The 16742-nt window shown below is 45.1% G+C and overlaps 1 protein-coding gene across 1 annotated transcript in view; it reads right to left on the reverse strand.

Moving 5' to 3' along the window:
- The window catches only part of LOC310635799 (leucine-rich repeat neuronal protein 1-like), a 37859-nt gene extending 26542 nt beyond the window's left edge, over window positions 1–11317 (reverse strand). The window contains exon 1 of the mRNA XM_083355092.1: window positions 11186–11317. The gene's annotated coding sequence lies outside the window, so the exon portion shown is untranslated. The remainder of the gene's footprint in view (window positions 1–11185) is intronic.
- Between the last annotated feature and the right edge of the window lie 5425 nt (window positions 11318–16742).

Here is a 16742-nt window from a genome sequence, read left to right on the forward strand (position 1 = left end):
TGGAATGGAAAATGAAAAATGGAATAGAATAGAATAGTTTTATTAGATACAAAATGAACTTGTCTCCAGTGTTGAAACTCTCAGTGTGCATTCAAAGCAACAGAATAATCATTAACATCACAATAACTCCTTCCTTCTTTCATGTCCAAGGCCATATTTTGAAAAGGGCAAATACTGTGTTGGCTAAATGCTTTCTTTTCCTCTGGGCCAAAAGACAAAATGTCCTTTCCTCATTCTATCACCCTAGCTGATAGACTGCTAATTGAATCTCCCTTAACACTGGAGATAGTGTGGCCTTCTCCATTGTGAAGGATAAAAAGGTAACATAAGGGTGCATGTCAAGTCTAATGAAGCAGTAATTTTATTTATTCGTCCAATTGTTTATTTTACAACATGCATGTGTAGCGGGGCTGGCTGAAAGGCTTTGCGGGAGCCTGACTGGGGAGAGAAGTGGGAGGCTTGGACAGCTGTGGCCGGTTTGGGCGCAGTGGGCGTGGATCGGGCAGGAGAAAGGGGGAAGGAGAAAGGGGTGTGTGGGGTGGTTGTTGTTGTTGTCGGAGAGAGACCAGGTGAAGGCGAAAAGGTCTTTAGTGTTTTTAGGTGATTCCTTTCCTCTGAGGTAGAGGGAAAGAGGGAGAGAGAAAGCGGAGTTTTATTGCTTTCTTTTGCAGGGGGGATATTCCAAGCGAAGGGAAGAGTGAGAGTGAGAAGAGGGAAAGTTTGCTGGGGTTTTTAGCTAGAGAATGAGGGAAGGGGGGGATTTGGGATGCGGAGACCTGGGGCTTTGAGGGACGACAGAAAAGAAGGAAAGGCTGGCCGCTACAATTTTGGAGACCAGCAGCCATCCAAAGTTTGATTATTATCACCTGTGCAAGCTGAAGACACTTTGGGGAGTTGCCCTCATGGGGTGAGCTGTTGCCACGGAGCACTGACTATCTTCGCTGGTGCTTTCCACTGCTGCCTGGAGCTGGAGGGTCTTCTCCCCCCACAACCTTTATTTCTCCAAGTGGCTGCTATAAGCCATTGACTATTACCGCCACGACTGCCAGGGGGGTTGATGAACATTGTCACACATGGACTGCCGCGGTTAGGGGTTGGTCATCTTTGTTCCTGTAAATTCTGTTGACAATGAGAGCCTGCCCCCCTCCACCCCACGTGAGCTCCCGCTAAAAAGGACATTCCTTTAGAGAGCGCGGCTGCTGGGCATAACGGGAAGGAGGGAGGGGGCTAGGAGGGTCTGGGCTTTGGCGGCCTCTGAGGAGGTAATGCTACACGTGGGGGTTCGTCCGGGATACCCTGCCTGGCCCCTTCCTCTTTTAGCAAAGGGGGGGGTGTGTTTGGTCTCACGTAGAGATATGAGCCAGGTGAACAAAATGGACCCTAACACAGTTATTAGGTGGTGCAAAGAGCAGAATAGTGAAGTAAGGATGAGCGTAGTAATTGATGTTCCTGGCGATGTTTGCTCAGAAGAGTGAATTTTACAGATACTGAGGGTTCTTGTTCCGGATCAGAGGGTGTATGTGATAGAGACGAGGGTGGATTGGGATTCCCTCCATTTTTATGTACTGCTGGAATGCAAGAAGAGTGTTCCATAGTGCTTTCAGGCTGAAAATCTGCAACTGACAGAAGACATTAGAGCAGGGGTGATCTTTCCGACTATATGGGGTACACCCTCGACCAAACCATTAGGCCAGAAAAAAGAGAAATGCACTTCCCTACCCACGAGGATGACAGAAGCAGGCTTTACACAGGGTGGGGGAAGTTTGACTTCCATCTAAAACCTGACGGGGTGGGGGTGGGGCTACCGCATAAGAGCTGGATATAGGAAATTATGTTAGAGAAAACACAACCCAAGTGGAAATGTAACCACCAACATATCTCCAGGGGTAGGTCAATTTTCCCCAGCCTGCGTAATGACAGGGAGAGTTGGTCTGGAACTAAGCTGAGTGAACAACACATAGCTGCTCCACAATAAGAGCTTAATGTGCAAATGCCAGCAGATCAGAACAAAAAAGCCTTTCTCCCTAGCAAGCACTTGTTTACTGGTATGTTTCTGCTGTGGCCTCAAGTCCAAACTGTAGCGCTGCATGGGAAGGTCAGGAAACACAGATTTCCTCTAAGCAAGAAATTAAGCCAAGCCACCTTCTGCCTTGCCTTTTGCTGTTCCGTAATTGCCTGTCATTACAAGAAACAATGGGGTCTGCAATAACCAGGGGGAGCAGATGCCTAAGCAGAGAGCATTCCTGCAGAAAAGGTTTGGCAGCTGCCTCTTTTCATTTCCTTGCCATGACAGGCTGGCTCATAGTCAAGCGATCATCCACTAGCACTCCCAAGGTCCCTCTCACAGTTACTGTTTTTAAACCAGGTCTCGCCCAAACTGTATTCGTGCTTTTGTTTTTTTCTGCCTAAATGTAGGACTTTGCTTTTCTCCACGCTGAAACTCATTTTGTTGGATAGGGCCCATTGTTTGAGTTGGTGAAGATCTTTTCGGGTCCTGAGTTTGTCTTCTGTGGTGTTGGTGATTCCTGACAGTTTGGTGTCATCTGCAGATTTGATGAGTTCCCCTTCAATTCCCTCATCTATGTCATGGCCACTACATTAGCAAGCAAAGCAGATAACAACAAGAGCAGTGGCCAAGAGCAGGAAAGTTGAAGAAAGACACAGAGGGGCTAATTCTGACTGCACAAGACCAAACCTCAAGAACAAATGCCTACAAAGCCAGAGTTGAGAAGACAGCAACAGACAGCAAATGCTATCTCTGCAGAGAAGCTGAAGAAACAGCGGACTGCCTAGTTAGCTGCTGCAAGAAGATCACACATTCTGACAACGTCTCGACAAAGTGGCAAAAAGGGTGCATTGCAATATCTGCAAGAAATACCATTTGCTTGCAAACAAGAACTTCTGGAACCACAAATTAGACAAAGTCATAGAAAATGAAGAAGATGAAGTCCTCTGGTACTTTAAAATTCAAACATTGAATTTTATCTGCCACACAATGCCCCAGACTTAACAATTGTCAATAGGAAAAATAAAGTCTTTGGCAGTTCCTGGAGACAGCAGAATAGAAGAGAAAGAACTGGGGGGCAGGGGGGGGGAATCACAAAATACAAAGACCTGCAAATATAAGTAGTACAAGTGTGGCAAAATAAAGCAAAGATAGTATCAATAGTAATAGGTGCCTTGGGTGCAATCTCAAACCCTCCAGAGCCCCATTTGAACAACATCCGCGTTGACAAAATCACCATCAGTCAATTGCAAAAGGCAGCCTTCCTCTTTAACAACTGACATCATGCGATAATACCTTTAACACCATCAAATAACACCTGCCTATTCCAGGTCCCTTGGAAGGTAGATAAAAATGCCCCAACCAGTCTAAACATCTGGCTGACAAACCATAGTATACTATTAAACAGACTTCAAAAACGTAGAGCTGTCTGCTCACCCACATTTCCTCACAAGGACTGAAAGAGCCTGCTCAATAGTAGTAACTGTGAGAGGGATCTCGGAGTCCTAGTGGACAATCACTTAGATATGAGCCAGCAGTGTGCTGCAGCTGCCAAAGAAGCCAACACAGTGCTAGGCTGCATTAACAGAGGGATAGAATCAAGATCATGTGAAGCGTTAATAACTACTTTACAATGCTTTGGTAAGGCCACACTTGGAATACTGCATCCAGTTTTGGTCACCACGATGCAAAAAAGATGTTGAGACTCTAGAAAGAGTGCAGAGAAGAACAACAAAGATGATTAGGGGACTGGAGGCTAAAACATACAAGGAACAGTTCCTGGAATTGGGTATGTCTAGTTTAATGAAGAGAAGGATGAGGAGAGACATGATAGCCGTGTTCCAGTATCTCAGGGGCCGCCACAAGGAAGAGGGAGTCAAGCTATTCTCCAAAGCGCCTGAAGGCAGGACAAGAGGCAATGGATGGAAACTAGTCTAGGAGAGAAGCAACCTAGAACTAAGGAGAAACTTCCTGACAGTTAGAACAATTAACCAGTGGAACAACCTGCCTCCAGAAGTGGTGAATGCTCCAACACTGGAGGTGTTTAAGAAGAGACTGGACAGCCATTTGTCTGAAATGGTATAGGGTTTCCTGCCTGAGCAGGGGGTTGGACTAGATGACCTCCAAGGTCCCTTCCAACTTCATTATTATTATTATTAAATGACTGCAAAGAAGCAAGATGGTTTTCAGAGCTGTTTGAAATATCACATGTATCTCAGGGTCAGGTTATTCAATGATACGGGAACCATTACAGAAAAGACCAGCATTGCCTTCTGGACTGTAGCCCCTCTTTTGCAGGGAGAGGACACCTGGAGCAGGTGCCCTCTAGCTGTAAAGATAGGAGAGGCAGAATCACATTTAGTAAAGTGGCCATCGACATCATCCAGTGCTGCACCATGCAGGGCTTTATATGTGATAAACAGCACCCGGAATCAGGCTCAGAAATCTGCTGTCCGTGAAACCAATTATTATGCAGTAGAATGGAAGAGAGTTTGCTATAGCTGCAGATCTCCTTTACCAGAAGTCTGGCTGTTGTGAACTAGTTACAGTTTCAGGTTAGGCAGCCTCACGTAGAGGGTACACTATTGCAGTAGTCCAATCATGTCATCACCAGGGCCTCTTGGCTCAAAAAAGTTCTAACTGGTGCACCCGGTGGGTAAAAAGTCTCTGCTGTGCCCTGCATCTCTTGTTTAAGAAGGAGCTGGGGCTCCAGGAAGAACACCCCCAGTGTTATGTATCCAAGTCATCTGCATAGCAACAGCCACCAGGGGGCGTTGGCCTGGATGGTTTTGGCGGGAAACCTAGTTTCGGCGGGAAACCTAGGGCCAACCCCATTGGCTGGTCGCCTACCTGGCTGGGTATTTAAGGAGGCCAGGTAGCCCTTGTTCCCCAGTACGTTCCCCCCTCCAATAAAGAGCTGAACACGTACTCTGGCTGGCGTCTCTTCCTTGCATCGGGCCCACTATATAACACCCAGTTCATGGACTTGCTTCTTAAGGGGAAAGGTGGACCTGTCTAGAGCAATCTGCAAGACCGATGTTTCCAGACAGGCCAGATGTTTATGGAAGGTCAACACCTCTGTCTTCCTTGGGTTTAATCTGAGTTTGTTTTAGCCACTGCAGTGTCTTAGAGCCTCCAAACGTTGGTTCAGGACTTCATGCTTTTCTGGGATAGGTTGTATACTTGAGTATCATCAGTAATTCGATGACGCCTCATTCCAAACCAACTGGCAAACCAATGTTGCCAGTTGTCAAGCCTCCCAATTTTGATCAGGTGACCATGGGGATGCTGCAAGGGTCATAAGTGTGAAAACTGGTCTTAAGTCACTTTTCCCAGTGCCGTTGTAACTTTGAATGGTCACGAATGGCTGTAACTCAAGGATGACTTGCATTGGTTTGGAATGAGGCGTCATCGAATTACTGATGATACTCAATTATACAACAGTTGTCAAGATAGATGACAGTTGCACTGCCCTGGGATCATGTGATCAGCATCTGTAACCTTACCAGCTGGCTTCTGACTGTCAAAGTCAAAGCGGGGGGGGGGGGAGCTGGATCCACTTAACGACCCCATGATTCACTTAACTGCATTGATTTGCTTAACAACCGTGGCAAAAAAGTCATAAAATTGGACAAACTCACTTAACAACTGGGGCTTCATTATGGTCATACATTAAGGACTATCTGTAGTGGTCCTTATCCAGTGATTTCATGTAAGTAGTAAATAATATGAAGGACAGGAGGAAACCCTATGGCAGTTCACACTGGGGCAACCATGGCCTCTTTCTTCCACCATTCCCTTCCCCCCATGTCATCCAATACGATAGGTTCAAGAGATGGCCTCTTCTGGAGGGTAGTATGTGGGAATGACGTTGAAAGACAGGAAGAATATCTGCAGACAAGACAATAGGGAGAGGGAGTAGAGATGTACTTTCCATTTTGCAAGATCCTGTCAGAGCCTGTATTTCTCGGGAGTGCTTCTTGTCTTAACTGCCTTGCAAGGTTGACGTCAATCTTGAAAGTGTGAAAGTACGTTTCTCATTCCTTGCTTTACAATCCAAGAAGTTAGCCATTCTTACTGAAGACTCAGCTGGTACTCGTCTGACCATTGTCCAGTGTGTGGGTTTTCCTCCTGTCTCCCAAGGTCATTCCCACACACCATTGCAAGCAGAAACCACTACTTCCTTTGAAGCAGATGGAATCATGCCTTCCCTCAGAGAAGAATTTACCAACTCTTAAATCTAATCATAAACTTCCCACTCAGAAGTGAAGAGGGGTCTAGATCTAGCTTAGATGTGGTGGGACATATACCCTGTATCCTATCCTATATCTTCTATATAATATCTACGTCTGTCTATCTCTATCTGTCCATCTCTCCATCCATCATCATAGCCCTCTGCATCTCACTTGGGCTTCGCCAACTATAATCCACATCTGATGAAAGTGAGAAACTTCCTTTGTAAGGCACCCCACAAAAAACTCCGGATGGCTGGAGTTCAACTCATCCTTAATAGAGCCATTTGCTGGGAAATTATGGCTGCACTAAGCCCAGAGGAAAGCAGAGACTTTCTGATCACCAGTGTGTAGATATTAACATGGGCACATACCTCTGCTTAGACACATTCATTTCATCTGCAACTTCTTGGTATATCAGGAGGCTTCAGGAGATTGGCTACTAGGAAGAGGTCTAGCAGGCGCAATCCCACCCAGCACTGTGGCTATTTCCATATTCCAAAGATCAGTCAGTATAAGATAGCATTGTCACCAAGTCACCTGGGGTGCTTAATCACAGTCCTCTCAGAATGGGCTGTCAAACTGGGCTGCCCCACCTGTTCCCCTATACAGACATGTCAAACACAAGGCCCGGGGGCCGGATCCGGCCCGCGAAGTGGTTTCATGTGGCCCGTGAAGCCATCCTGGAAACAGTGAGGGAACGGCCCCCACTGCCTTGGCCCTGGCCCAGAGACCCTTCTTCTGCCAGAGACCCTCAGATCTGTCCCACTCCTGCCCAGGCCCCCATAGGCACCCTTGATGCGAACGATGTAGAGCTGGCCACGCCCACCCAGTAGGCCATACACACTCTAGCCACGCCCACCCAGTACGCCACACCCACCCTGGCCATACCCACCCGGCCCCCTGAGGGCAACCGCAATGCTGATGCGGCCCTCAATGAAATTGAGTTTGACACCCCTTACCTCAACAATTGCTGCCTAAATGAGACGATTTATTTTGCCTGGTACAGCCAGGCTGGCGAGTGAGGTTTAACTGACTTGTTCAAGGACCCTAATTCCTTCAGTGTCGTTTATCTTGGATTAGAAGACTGATGGTACAGCCTTGTTTGATGTTTTCAACAGGTTTTTTTTTAACGTTTGCTATGACTCACTTCGTAAGAAAGTAATGGAGAGGGAGGGAGAAAATTTCCAAAAGAGCAGGCCAAGTTGGGATCCTGAGTTTTTTGTAACCTCTTATTTATGCTGGCTTCCAACAGCATGCTTAACATACCCAGTTAAAGATTTAGTAGCTGCATTCACACAACAGTTTTAACCTTGGTCAGCCTGCTCTGGTTTGTTTTTCAATTTAGTGATATTATTCTATTATTTATTATTATTTATTATGCATTTATTTATTGTTTTACTATTTAGCATTGGCCACAACTAGAAAATAAATTAATTCAGTAATCAAATTACTGGACACACTAAGCTGTTGCTGGATGTTTCTTTTACCATCTATTAAAAATTCTTATTACTTCAGGCACAGCTGGGTGGGCTGTGATTTTTAAACAGTACTGAACTCATGCTTTTGTTATGATATTAAAAAAGAACTTAAGCAATTGGACTAGAAAGCAATTATTATAATAAATAGAAATTGTACAGAACAGAAAGCAAGTAGAGAAGATTACAGATCAAGGTACTTAGTGCTGAATTAAAACAATAAATAAAAGCAGATCCTACAGAATATTATTTTCAGCAGTGAATGGCCACCAACAATCCCAGAAAGATAACTCAAAAAGGCATCTTGAAAAACTTGACATTCTGTGTTAGATCAAGATAGTTTCATCTGAAATTAATTTGGACAGTTATGCATACACCGTACCTCCACTAATGAAGTCTGTTTGTTTGGGGTTTTTCCCAGCAAGAAAATTGGTCTTCTTTTTGTTTATTTTTATTTTATTTTGGTATTTTGGTGTAGAAGCCCTTTGCTTCTTCTGGCAGGAATACAGATCCCACTTTTCCTGCCAATTTCAGTTTTTAAACTTTACGGCAAACAAGGATCCCTTGTTACCCAGAGCTGTGAAAACAGTACATTTCCTTCTACTTCCTCCCTTCTTTTATTTCCTAATGCCTTCTCTAGATCCCATCTGATTTATCCCCAGAATATTTAATTTCTTTCCCAACAGGCCAGGGCCGCACAGTGAAACCACGAGGGTGTTTCCAAGAATCTGGGGGGGTGGTGGTGGAGAAAGCAAAGCTTGGAGGGAATTTGATGACGAGTCAGAACAGTAGAGAATTATTGAATGATTATATTAATCCTTCAATGGAAGGATGCCCAGAGGAACCCATTACTGGGGGAGGATTCAAAGGGCTTTGCTAGCTTATCTTTCTCCTATTTTTGTTAATTGGTATTATTCTGCTATTGCTATCATTATTCTGCTCTACTCCAAAGAGACATGAACGGCTTCAGGACAGGGCCGAAGGCATTCTGCTGCCTGAGGTAGAGCAGCAAATGGCACCTGCTTTTTCAGGCCTATCCAAAAATCTTAACTAGCCACAAAGGTGTTAGATTAGAAGCAGGGACCCAGGTTCAAGTCCTCCCCACCCCCCTCAGTTATGGAAGCTCAGTGCATGACTTTGGGTTATTCACTTTCTCTTAGTCTGGTCTGCCCGCTGGAGTTGTTGTGGGAAAAATCAGAGGAGGGAAGGAGGCCATTGGCTTGAGTTCTTGGAGGAAAGGTAGGATGCCAATTAACAATTAAGAGATATAGGTAAAGGTAAAGGTTCCCCCGTACATGCGTGCTAGTCGTTTCCAACTCTAGGGGCCGGTGCTCATCTCCGTTTAAAAGCCGAAGAGCCAGCGCTTGTCCGAGGACATCTCCATGGTCATGTGGCCGGCATGACTAGACACCAAAGGCACACGCAACGCTGTTACCTTCCCACCGTAGTGGTCCCTATTTTTCTACTTGCATTTTTACGTGCTTTCGAACTGCTAGGTTGGCAGAAGCTGGGACAAGTAACAGGCGCTCACTCTGTTACGCGGCACTCGGGATTCGACCTGCCAAACTGCCGACCTTCTGTTCGACAAGCTCAGTGTCCTAACTCACTGAGCCACCGCGTCCCTTAAGAGATATAGAAACGAGTAAACATGGGCTACTGTGGATGTGTGAAAATCCGAAGAACTGGACGGAGCAAAAGACAATGGCAAGTAAGGCAGGGGTTCCCTCGCCTTAGGTGTCCCATCCCAAATTACCTCACCTGAATTTGTCCCCGCATCAGTTCTCAACAACTGGGGCAGAATTATTCTCAAAAACCCCCTTCCCCTCTGTATGGATAAAAATGCCATCACAATATGCTAAATAAACAACCAGACTGCTCTCCTACACAGGAAACAAAATTAACAGCCTAACGGTGAATAGGCTGCAGTTCCTCACCAAATTAGACCCTTCCTTCCCTACAGGGCAGCAGCCTTTCTGCTGTTTCGCATCCAGCAGAACAGTCGTCATCCCTGGTTACCTTGGGATTACAACTCCTACCTTCAGGGTGGCTGTAAGATTCTGTAAGTTGTAATATCAACACATACGGCAAGTACCAGGCAGGAGAAGAGGAGGAAGAGGCTGGTGAACAATGAAGGGAATGACGAGATTGACTTCAGAAAGCAGAAGAAATGAACGCAGATGCAAGGTCAAACTGGCCAAGGCCTCCTAGACCAGGGGTAGGCAACCTTGGCTCTTTTATGACTCGTGGACTCTAACTCCCAGGGAGTTGAAGTCCACGAGTCATAAAAGAGCCAAGGTTGCCTACCCCTGTCCTTGACTCTGGGAATTTAATTTCCCGGACTCCTTTGAGGCAGCCTTGCCCTCTGGCCAGTTCCTCTTTTAAAACATGGTCCTCCTTTTGGTGTTTTACCCAACTTTGGAATCCCAGTCCAGGCCACAAGTGGTCCTTCTCCCAAAAGAACTTTAACCAGGGTCAGGTTGCCTGAAGAGCTTTCCTTCTTAGCCCCACTTTTCAAGGATGCTGAGTTTGGGGGGGTGGGGGTGGCAGGAAGTGAGAGACCACACAGTCATGTCCTTCTTTGATGCAAATCATGCATTGCAGCAGAGTTAAGTAATGGAGTTGCTTAAGTATGCGCTGGTTGTTGATACAGCATGCCCTTCATCGCAACCTGGGATTGTTCAATTAATTCGAAAGCCCTTGACATTAAAGCAAGGCGAAATGGGCTTCCGCATGGACGCTTAAATAGATGAGAAGCAACTATATGCCCTTAAAAATCAGAAGAGGTTGGCTAGGCATCATGGCATGGCGGGGGGGGGGGAGGGGAATGGAAGGCGGGGGGGGGCAGTCGCTATTGTCCCTCTCTGCTGCAAGGATTTCTTCTGGCACTCTTCCCTCTAATTCGACTGCCCTCCCAACTCTGACTTTCCTTCAGGAGCTCTCTACGAGAGATCCCAGCTGAGCTTTCTTCAATGCCAAAAAGAGAAGCCGCTTAACAATTACCTCAATCTTTCCCCACAGCCTTGCCTCTTTCTGTGCCTGTGGAAGAACGGCTCAGGCTCAGAGTTCAAATTCTCAATTCAGAGAGAAACAGTTTGTAAGAACAAGCAGCAACTCCAGGGCTACATTCCTCGCCCTTTAGGCGAGGTGTTGGACCATGCAGGCGGCTTAGGAGCTAAACAATTTCCCTGCATATTGCCTCGGGACCAGGAAGTAGAGTTGGGGATGATGCACCAGTGAGAATGCAAGGCAGAGCAAAGGAATGGCCAAAAAAGCACCAAGGAAGCCCAGAGGAACTAGGAGGAAGACGCTGGGCTCCAAATTAGAGGGCTGAGAAATTAGGTCAGCGAGAGGACCAGACGAAACGGAGAAACTTTCCGCCTAGCTGCTTCCCCCTCCCACCTCCTGCATCCCGTCTCCCCCGGCAACTGCATCCTTCAGCAGCGGCATGTGGTACCCAGAAGCTCACTCACCCGCTTGCCTGTGACTGAGTCGGGCTGTCTTCCTCTCGCTGGGGGTTGGTGCCCAACTCCGACTACCAGCTGTTACGCTCTGAAGTCCCAGATCCAGGGAGGGAGGTTGTAGGGAGAGCGGCGTGGGGCCGCCTACTTCTGGGAATGACAGGCAGCTCCTGATGGCCAATAGGGAGGCGAGAGCCGCCCAGATGGAGAGCACCATTCGGTGAGGTGGGCAAAGTACGGGGATGATGTCATGATGTATGGAGGGGATGAGGGGAAGCGGTGACTTGGATCCCCCCTCCCTTTTTTCGGGGAAGAGAGGATGTTGCAGTTACTTGCTGGATGGGGTGGTGATGGTTGGCTGGGCTGAATGACTTTGGGCACCAGGTTGCTCTCTTGGGTAAATGGATCTGTTGGAATTTGGCAGGCTTCCTCAACTCTGGCACTCTCCGGATGGGTTGGATTGCAAACCTCATTGTCTAAGAGGCGTAGGAGTTCACCCAAGACAATTGGAAGGCACCTATTTGGGGAAAGGTTGGATTTGGGAAGAGCAAAAGAAAAAGAAAAAAAAGGGGGGGGGAGTGTGATCCAGAAAGGTCTGGATGCTTACTAAGAATAACAGAAGGGTCACCTATGTTAGAGATGGCTTACAGAAGATGCTCTTTCTTTGAGAACAAACTGTTAATAAAAATGATTAAAGAAGCTGTGTTGAACTCAGTAAAACTTGCTTCTAACTTAATCTGCCCGGAGTGTGAGCTAGCAATCCCGAATGAACCTGTGGTGGTGGGGGGGGGGGACAGGGAAGAGGGTAGAAAACACCAAAGTGGGTCTTCAGATTTTCCTCACATTTCTATTATTTTACTCATATACTAACTTCTCTTTAAAAAAGGCAATGATTTTGGAAGTATAATGGGAGATAGACTGACAGATAATAACTGATCCAAAATTGCCCTGGGAAGTCTGCCACGCACTGGGGGCTTCGATCTATTTCACCCCATATCACCATTGCATTCGGCAAGCCCATCTGCATTGCAATTTATGATGAAGGATTCTTGGAAATATCTTGAGTGCTAGCATATTCTTATAATGAGAGTTCTGTGTAAGTGCTTGGAGAGATTTAGATCAGGGATTTGACTACCAGAAACATTATCTGGCAAGAGAGCATACTCTGTGCTAACAAAGACCTTGATTATGACACTGTTCAATTTTAGAAACCATTCCAGCAACTGTGAAATGTACAACAGCGATGGGGTTGGAGATGATTTCATACAGATGACATCAACGTATTTTGAAAATGCTTTTCTTTGTCCTTCTACTGGGGCTTCATAAGAAGGTTAGGTTTAAGGTCTGAAACTCCTGGGATTATCCAAGGAGCAAGTAGCCCCGCAGGAATTGGGAGATATAAGTAATTACCAATGCCGAAGAAGTCCTTGGCACAAGCTGATCAAAAGCATGTGGCACAAAGCAGGGCTCCCCAACCATTTGGTGACAGTGGGAATATTTAAAATGAATAATAATAATAATAATAATAATAATAATAATAATAATAATAATAATAAGTAGTAGTAGTAGTAGTAGTAAGTTGGCAGGGACCTTGGAGGTCATCTAGTCCAACCCCCTGCTCAGGCAGGAAACCCTATACCATTTCAGGCAAATGGCTGTCCAGTCTCTTCTTAAAAACTTCCAGGGTTGGAGCATCCACAGCTTCTGGAGGCAGGTTGTTCCACTGGTTAGTTGTTCTAACTGTCAGGAAGTTTCTCCTTAGTTCTACGTTGCTTCTCTCCTTGACTAGTTTCCATCCATTGCTTCTTGTCCTGCTTTCAGGTGCTTTGGAGAATAGCTTGGCTCCCTCTTCTTTGTGGCAGCCTCTGAGACATTGGAACTGCTATCATGTCACCCCTCACCCTTCTCTTCATTAAACTACACATACCCAATTCCAGGAACTGTTCCTTGTATGTTTTAGCCTCCAGTCCCCTAATCATCTTTGTTGTTCTTCTCTGCACTCTTTCTAGAGTCTCAACATCTTTTTTGCATCGTGGTGACCAAAACTGGATGCAGTATTCCAGGTGTGGCCTTACCAAGGCATTGTAAAGTGGTATTAGTACTTCACTTGATCTTGATTCTATCCCTCTGTTAATGCAGCCTAGCACTGTGTTGGCTGTTTTGGCAGCTGCAGCACACTGCTGGCTCATATTGAAGTGATTGTCCACTAGGACTCTGAGATCCCTCTCACAGTTACTACTATTGAGCAGGCTCTTTCAGTCCTTGTGAGGAAATCATGTCTGCTATCATGTCACCCCTCACCCTTCTCTTCATTAAACTACACATACCCAATTCCAGCAACTGTTCCCTATATGTTTTAGCCTCCAGTCCCCCAATCATCTTTGTTGCCCTTCTCTGTACCCTTTCTAGAGTCTTAATAGCATGTCATAATTCTCTCACAAAATGGTTGCCACAAAGCATCCATTTAGTGGCAGGTAAACTGATGAGATCACTCCTTGCTGCCTCCTCTAGTCCTCTTAGATGCTCTCTGAAGTCCCCTCAACTACCTTCTTCTTCTTTTGAGCAGGAAGGGCACATTTCCAAAAAAAATGCTAGGCTGCTGTCTCTTACCCTTTTTAGTTTCTAAAAATACTTCTGGTGTTGACACGAGACCCAGATGCATTCTTGGACATAATTCTTTCTGCAGATGTTGACATTTTGCTTCTTAGCATCCTAGCTTCCCTTTAATTTTTTTTATTATTATTGTAATTAAAACAGTTTTAAAAAAAAATCAAATGGGCCATAGAGCCAGAGACATGACACAGAATATATTAAGAGGGGTTTTAAAATATGGATTTAAAAGGCTGTCTTACATGAAGTTAGGAAATGAAATTATATACTGCTGCTTAAGAACGTATGATGACGCTCTGATGTTTTTAACTTAGCATAATGACTAGTAATAAATGACTGTGGAAGGTTTCAGGTAAAATCCACAAGGGAACTTTTACATGCAAAGCCGCATACTTTAGTGTTAATCTAGCAGTCTACTATAGTACCAAGCTGCAAGGTCAAATGGAAGAACGGTACAGAAGAGTGGTTTAGAAACTTCTCTCAGATGCCATACTGGGCTGCATAGCTGGAAGTGCTATGTAGGTGCTGTAGCAGCAGTAAGATGCCTCCATCATTGTTAAGGTGTAAATCACCTTAGTAGAGGGCGAAGGACCGTGCTTCAGAGAATGCATGATGTGCATGAAGGAAGGAAATAAAACACGACACATAATCTTACTAAATACCTTTTAATTACAAAAATATAAAAACTAAAATATATAAAAACTAAATATATATTATAAAGAGAGCTAGCTGACTACATCCTAACGTAACAGACAGTAACAGCAAAGTGAAAAAACAATAAAGAAAACACTGTGAGAACTTTTTCTAGACATGCGCACTAAACAGACTGAAACCATAACATAACTAGTCATATGGGATTCACTATGGTTACCAGATAAGTTATCACAACAGGTGCAGAGAGCAGGGGAAAATGTACAGTTAGAAATGAACTTTTCTGACGAACAAACAAAACGTGCAGTGACAATCATAAAGATGGAAGCGTGGTTTAGATCAGAGGTCTCCAAACTTTAAGATTTGTGGACCAACTCAGTATGGCTGGCTGAAGAATTCTGAGAGTTGAAGTCCAGAAGTCTTAAAGTTGCCAGGTTTGGAGACCTCTGGTTTAGATGCTGGTAGGAAAAGGACAGCTGAAGACAGAAAGTTTTGAAAACCATTGCTCAGTCTAAATCCTAGTTTCTGGAATAACCAGATATCCTCAGATGGTCTACATTACAATATCCATCAGCTAGATCTGGAAACTCTAGATCTAGATCTGGATGAGGAGCAATCCTTGTTACCTCATCCAGACTAGTAGTTAGGAATTATGAGACCTGCAGTCCATTAGACTGGGAAGGTGCTGAGTTTTTTTTTTAAATATAGAAGGATATATTTTATATTGTAAGAAAAAAGGGGTTGTATTTATGGCTGATCGTTGTCTGCAGGACTATATTTTATATTGCTAAATTCTCTTCAGTGATTTTTTTTTAGTGTTTTTCCCTCTCCCTCTCATCCATCTCTTTTTATTCTTTCCAACTCAGGGGAGTGTTGGAAATAAATTATGGGATGGGGTTCAAGACTTTGTTATCAGGACAGGTCCCTGAAATCAGAACAGAAATGGACACTTTTGACCTGTGCGTGTCTTTGTGATGGAAACTGAGAAAGGCAAAATCAAGTTTGGAAATGGGCCAGATTCAGACAAAATCCAATCAATTTTTATTATGGTCATAGATCATCACAAAGAGGTGAGGTGGGAAGAAATATAAAAGGTTAAAAGTTGTATATAGACGTAAATATGAAAGGCACAAAACATGTCAAAAGGGAGAATGTAAAAGGAAGGATGGGAGAATGAGAAGGGCTGTGAAGGAAAAGATTCCGGAATGAAGGACCACTAAGCATCCCTAAGGGGGAGCGGCTGACTCCTCCATTTTAAGCCCTTCTCCTTCCTCCTCCCATCATGTGACCCAGGGCACAACTGTTTCTGAGGAGTTGGGGAGAAGAACAGCAGCAGCAGCAGCAGCAGCTGTGCTCCACAGGTATTCAAATATGTATTCTGCAGCATGTTTTGCTGCTCTTTATCCAAATATTTTATGTGTTTATGGATCTAGATAAAAACAGCTGAGATGACGGCTGCCCTGAAAATAGCTCTGAGATTAAAACATTCCTGAAGGTCAGTCTGATTGAATGCCTTAAAGCAGGGGTCTTCAAACTTGGCCCTTTTATGACTCGTGGACTTCAACTCCCAGAATTCTTCAGCCAGGCATATCTGCCTGAGGAATTCTGGGAGTTGAAGTCCACAAGTCACAAAAGGGCCAAGTTTGAAGACCCCTGCCTTAAAGTGATACCTTATGCTAAACCAGATCAGGTGATGGATAGGAGTCAATAGGTAGACTGTTTCAGAGTTCAGGACCACCACAGCAATTCAGACTTTCAGTGTTATCCAACAAACCAAGACTGATAGCATTTTGCTCAAGCAAAGCCCCACCCACAGGATGTAGGCAGCACACAAAACCACAACCCCTCCGGTCCGCAGAAAAGCCTCTCTCCTTGTAACCGGTGCCCAAACGTTTGGGGACCTCTGCTCTAATCCCATCAGCAACTTTATTCAACTCAAGTTCAAACAGAAGGGAGTTTAGAGGGAAAAAAAAAAGTCCAGGAAGGACTCTAGAGCTGATGGAGAGAATCTTGCAGTAAGATCTGCTCCATTCCTGCTGTTGTGCTGTGCTTAGCAAATGCTTTCCCTGCCAGCTGCTGTAGAGGCAGAGGGCAACAAAGCTGGAGGACTTCAACCTATCCTATGCCAAGCACGCAAAATTAGTGGCGGTTTCATTCTGCAATGACTCAGAACAGGCAGGCAATTCCATGCCGGTAGAGTTTTCTACTGACCCAAGGACTGGTGGGCAGCTCAGCGGTGGAGAACCCCCCGCCCCTTAAAAACTAGACAGAAACATTCCCAACCCCAAGGCTCCTTGATAATTTCAAA

Source organism: Vipera ursinii (genome assembly GCF_947247035.1).
Source record: "Vipera ursinii genome assembly, chromosome: 2".
Taxonomy (NCBI): domain Eukaryota; kingdom Metazoa; phylum Chordata; class Lepidosauria; order Squamata; family Viperidae; genus Vipera; species Vipera ursinii.